Source organism: Pseudorasbora parva, chromosome 5 (genome assembly GCF_024679245.1).
Source record: "Pseudorasbora parva isolate DD20220531a chromosome 5, ASM2467924v1, whole genome shotgun sequence".
Classification (NCBI taxonomy): Eukaryota; Metazoa; Chordata; class Actinopteri; order Cypriniformes; family Gobionidae; genus Pseudorasbora; species Pseudorasbora parva.
This window is the reverse complement of record NC_090176.1, coordinates 1,385,855-1,391,825: the sequence shown is the minus strand read 5'-3', so window position 1 is coordinate 1,391,825 and position 5,971 is coordinate 1,385,855.

The following is a 5,971-nucleotide window of genomic DNA, read 5'->3' as shown; positions in this document are numbered from 1 at the left end:
ATATTTAGACTTTATAAAGTCACTATTATAAAATTTAAAATCACATTTTGTCAGTTTATCACTTCATTTCAGCTGATATCTCTCAAATTCATTCAGTGCTTAAAAGCCTTTCATGCAAAAGGTGTCAAATGCTTAAAGACCTTAAATGGCTTGAACCCCGCTAAATGCTGCTCGCAGCTTTAATTATTATTATTATTATTCAGCCGAAAAACGCATCGTGCAGACCAAACCGTAAGGGCTGGAAACTTGAAACTTTGTCAATAGGTAGTACAAAAATCGAGGAAAGGTTATCAAATTATGAGCCAGATTGGCCCATAGGTGGCGCTATAGCAATCAATTGCGCAAAATGGCTCATAACTCCTAAACCGTTTGGTCCACACTCAAGTGTCTTATATCATTGGAAAGCTGAGACCCCGTCGAACAAAACGTATATCTCCGATTTCATTTCCGTCATTAAAAATTTTCCGCCATTTTGAATTTTGTTGAAAACCTACTTTTACGAACTAGTCCCTGGTTTTTTGACCGATCAGAACCAAACCAGTGCCAAAATGTTGTCTGTAGTCTGAATATGAACATTCATTGAGAAAAAGTTGAAATTTCGATTCACGGAAGATAAGGGGATCAAAATGGACGCTGAGGGCGGAGCCTATTTTACTAAAAAGACTATAACTCCAAAATGAAATGAGATATCTTCACCAAACTTGGTACACATGTGTATGGGCTCATTCTCTGGTCTCGATAAAAAAATCGCGACGATTGACCACTTGGTGGCGCTATAATGTGGAAAAAAACATGAAAATAGCTATAACCACACGACCACTAGTCCGATTGACCTGAAAATTGGTATGCAGTGTCTTGGCCCAAGGTACTATATAAGTCTATGAGGACATTGGTGTATCTCAAAAAACATGGCCGCCATCGGCCAATGAATTCGAGCACCTATTAGACGGGGTTAACGGAGGGCGATCGGAATGAAACTCAGTGGACATGTTTGACTCATGGTCCTAGAGGTCTGTAAGAATTTTGAAAGAAATCGGCCACTAGTTGGTGCTAACGAGTTTTATGGCTCTGTTATCACGTGGTGTGGCACCCATCCACAAAATATGCATATCATATGATAGATCTCCTCATACTGAACAACTTTGCCTCTAGAACTGTTGCTGTCAATCAAATCATTAATTAAATTTTCGTAATTATGTTAAAAACCTACTTTTGCGAACTAGTCCCTGGTTTTTTGCCCGATCGAAACCAAACTAGTCTAGGATAATTCTCTGGACTCTCTAGATCAATAATCATTGAAAAACAAATTGAACTTTTACATTTGGATGGCTATACTAGGGCCGTTTAAAAAAGAGGCGTGGCAAAATACACTCGAAAACCTATAAATCCTAAGGGGAAACTCAAAACTTCACGAAAATTGTTGGGTACATGTGGCATACCATGCTGATAAAGCATGCAAAGTTTTAAAGAGATCGGACTATAGGTGGCGCTATAACTGTCAAAAAGCTTTAAAAACCATGCATTTCCTATGGTAAATTGCCTATATTGGCTGTAAATGGACTTTTCCATCTATTATTTCAGTGTTTAAAAACTTGCTAAATAAAACTTAATGTCTTTAATGCCTATGTGCTTAAAAGGCCTTAAAAGCTTGAACCCCGCTAAATGCTGCTTGCAGCTTTAATTATTATTATTATTCTCCGATAAAACGCGTTGTGCAGCCCAAACCGTAAGGGCTAGAGACTTGAAAATTTACCCGAAGGTAGTCCAAAAATCGAGGAGAGGTTATCAAAATATGAGCCCGATCGGCCAATAGGTGGCGCTATAGCGCAAAAAACCAAAAAAATTTACATTTGTGAGCTTTTCTCATAAACCGGTGGTCGTAGACTCAAATGATTTATACTTTTGAAATCCTTGGGCCAAGACGAAAAAACTGTAAGCGGGAATTTTTTTGTTTCGTCTTAAAATGTCCGCCATTTTGGAGTATGTCTGAAACCTATTTTTGAGAACTAGTCCCTGGTTTTTAGACCGATCGGAACCAAACCAGTGTCAAAATGTTCTCTGGTGGCTATTTATCAATAGTTATCGAAAAAAAGTTGAAATTTCGATTCATTTTTGCTAATTGGCTTCAAAATGGACGTTCAGGGCGGAGCCTATTTTGCTAAAAAGGTTATAACTCAAGAAGGAAATGAGATATCGTCACCAAACTTGGTACACATGTGTATCGGCTCAATTTGAGGTCACGATAAAAAAATTGCGGCGATTGGCCACTTGGTGGCGCTATAATGTTAAAAAAACATGAAAAGGGCTATAACCACGCGACCGCTAGTCCGATTGACTTGAAAATTGGTATGCAGTGTCTTGGTCCAAGGCCCCATGTATGTCTATGAGGACATTGGTGTATCTCAAAAAACATGGCCGCCATCAGCCAATGAATTTTGAGCACCTATTAGATGGGGTTAACAGAGGTTGATCGGAACGAAACTCATTGGACATGTTTGACTCATGGTCCTAGAGGTCTGTAAGAATTTTGAAAGAAATCGGCCACTAGTTGGCGCTAACCCAAAAGGGAAGCTCAAAAATTCACGAAAATTGTTGGGTATATGTGGCATAACATGCTGATGAAGCATGCAAAGTTTTAAAGAGATCGGACTATAGGTGGCGCTATAACTGTTAAAAAGCTTTAAAAACCATGCATTTCCTATGGTAAATTGCCTATATTGACTGTAAATGGACTTTTCCATCTATTATTTCAGTGTTTAAAATCTTGCTAAATAAAACTTAATGTCTTTAATGCCTATGTGCTTTAAAGGCCTTAAAGGCTTGAACCCCGCTAAATGCTGCTTGCAGCTTTAATTTGTAATTTGTATTTTGCAGGTGTGGAAAAAATAAAATGTAGTTTGTAACAAAATATTTTGAGGGAGTGTATTTGAGTATTTCAAAAACTTAAATACTTAAGAAAAATCACTCACCATAGTAAACGATTTTGCCATATTTTCGGTCTGATGTTGGCAATGGCAATGTCCAGGTTAGATGCACGAAAATCACGTGACACCCTAACAGCTCTGGACCGGGTCTCTCCAAGAAGTAATCGAGTTTTGAAAACAGGACAAGAAGTGGCGTAGCCTGACAAGCCAGACCCACATCAAGAAGATGTTGGGTCTGGAAACCAATCCAATGCTCTCCATTGACTTTGTATTGCGTGAAGCTACCTTCTTGTCATTTCAGACTCATTACAAAAAAACAGAACAATGTCTAAACGCTGATATGTGACAAGGTGTATACAGCAAACAAGCTAAAAAACATATACCGGTAACAACATTTTTATCAACCCAAAAAAATGAGCGTTTACGGAGACAAAAGTGGATACAGGCTTTCCCCTCCAGTGGGCGTAGTTCTCAGTGTAATATAACTTGTCACGCTCTGTCTCTATTGCATGTATGCACTTTTATGTCTTTAAACTAGGGGTGACCCCGAATAGTCGAAGATTCGATGCATCGATATGCGGTGCTGAATTCGACCACCTATCTCGCGGTCGAATCTTCACAGGTGTTAAGCAGGTGTGGCGCTGAGCTTCATGTCCGGTGTGCAACCCCTTTAAGGGCGCTGGGCCGCGCCACGCCTTTAAAATTCGCACACATTTAATGAGTGTACACACACACACACTGGTAGCGGCATTCAGTGCCTGTCCGATGCGACACAGGAAGTTGTTTAAAATTCTGCCGCGCCACAGAGCGCCATTTCAAGGTTTTATATTTAATTTATATTTACCTCAAATCGTCAATGTATACTGATTTCACCCTGTGCTACAAGATTGTGCAGCTCTTCTGTCAGAAAATCGATTCAAAATTGAGCTTGCGCGAATATAATGTGAGACACGGCGCTGATCTTCGTGTGCCTTTAGGCATAATCAGCTTAGGAACATGCATGTAAACGCACTCAAAGTTCTCTTTTCCTCTCTAGGTAGGTATTTTTTTTTTAGGTTTCACATAGATGATTCGACTATCAGTCGACCATAGAAAGATTCGACAATTCTGATTCGAATGTGTAAATCCTTAGTCAAGGACACCCCTACTTTAAACACTGTTTTTTGGGGGGTCAACAGCTTATAAAATCTTCTGGGTTTTTGGTTCTTTTTAGCTTTTCTGTACCCCTTGTCACATATCAGCTTTTAGACATTGTTCTTTTTTGTTATAAGTCAGAAATAACAAGGAGGCAGCCTCACGCAATAGAAAGTCAATGGAGACGGTTGGTTTGTCCCCAACGGAATAATAATTTCACATTATGATTAATGTGTACCTTGTAAAATGTGTTTTACAATGTTTTATCACTCAAGTAAAATGCGTACTTTGAATACAATGTAAGTTGCTTTGGATAAAAGCGTCTGCCAAATGCATACATGTAAATTATTAATCATATAAAAAAAGAAAAATCAGTATTTTTCACATCAGTATTTTGTATTTTATTTTGTTACATTTCATGAGCCAGTAATTGTAATTTGTAACAAAATAGTTTTTGATGTATTTGTGCCCACCTCTGCACCTTGAGTCTCTCTCTTATCAACATCAGACAATTCACACACTGATTTTTCAGGAATGTTGCCAAGTCGTTCCTTACTTACAATGTTTAGGCCTACATTACTCCCACTCACCTCCTGCTGTCCCTGCTCTTCCTCAGTAGTGACTGTATCATGCTCCTCGGCGCTCCGTGTTCCTGAGTCATTTGCTGATTTATCGGTGTTATTCGCGTCAGATGTAGACGGGCGCGGTTCGTCTCTGTGTGGACACGCGAAGTGCTTATGTCCCAGATCTCCACAATCAAAACAGCGTAGACTATCCGTAGTGGCATAAACCATGAAATAATTCCCCCCCTTGAATGACACGTAAGGATACTTCCAAGGTTCGCTCCGGTGAATTTAAAAACATATACACCTGACGTCTAAATGAAAGGACGTGCTTTAACACGGTGTTTTTACACCCTCAGGGAATCAATCGGACATCAATCGGACATCAATATGGACATCAATCGGACAATCGGACATTAATCGGAATCAATTTGGTAACCGCGATCTTACCAAATCGTTGCAACTCTTTTGTGATAACATCGTTAGATATAAAAGGCGGAACGTTTGAAATGGTAACTTTTGTTGCTGGAGCGGATAGCGGGGTTACCGGGACATACGTTTCCTTCACCCATATGCCACTGACAGTCAACTGATTGACTAACGCCTCAGATTTCAAAAACACAACAACTGCCCTATTCATTCGAGAGGTCAAGACGACATTCTCAAAATCCCCCAGTTCTCCTATCACCAGCAGCAGATCCTCCACTGTCACTCCGGGCTCTGGCACACACCTGCACCCGTTACGCAGTGACAGTGTTGGCGTTCCTGGCGTGGGAACAGACGCCATGCTGGCGTCTCTAGACGCACACACACTAAGAGAAAAACAACTTTTCTCTATGTGTGTTACAACAAAAACGAAACGAACAAGAAAAGAAACGTAAAGTGGAAAGAAAATTAAGAAAAACAAAGTTTCCACAAGTGCTCTCAGCAAACACTCAGCTCCCACACACAGAGAGTAATATAATATAAAACTATTATGAGCTGAAGACTTACTGAAGAATTACTGTATTTTACTTAATAAGGCATGAGAAACCATGTTCTATTATGAAGATAGTAAAAGGTACAACATGTTCAAATCAATAACAAGCATGAACACTTACCCAAATGATTCTTTATTCAATTCAATTCAATTCAGCTTTATTGGCATGACTGTCGGATAGTACAATGTTGCCAAAGCATTAAACATGTAACAAGTTATACAGGTATAGATATCTAAATACAAAATAAAAAAATTCAAAACAAAAACAAACATATACATTGCTATATTGTAAATATAACTCAATCACATGGGGGACTTTAAGGCTCGCATATTCATACCAGCAACTCTTTTATTTTCAAGGGAACTTTAAC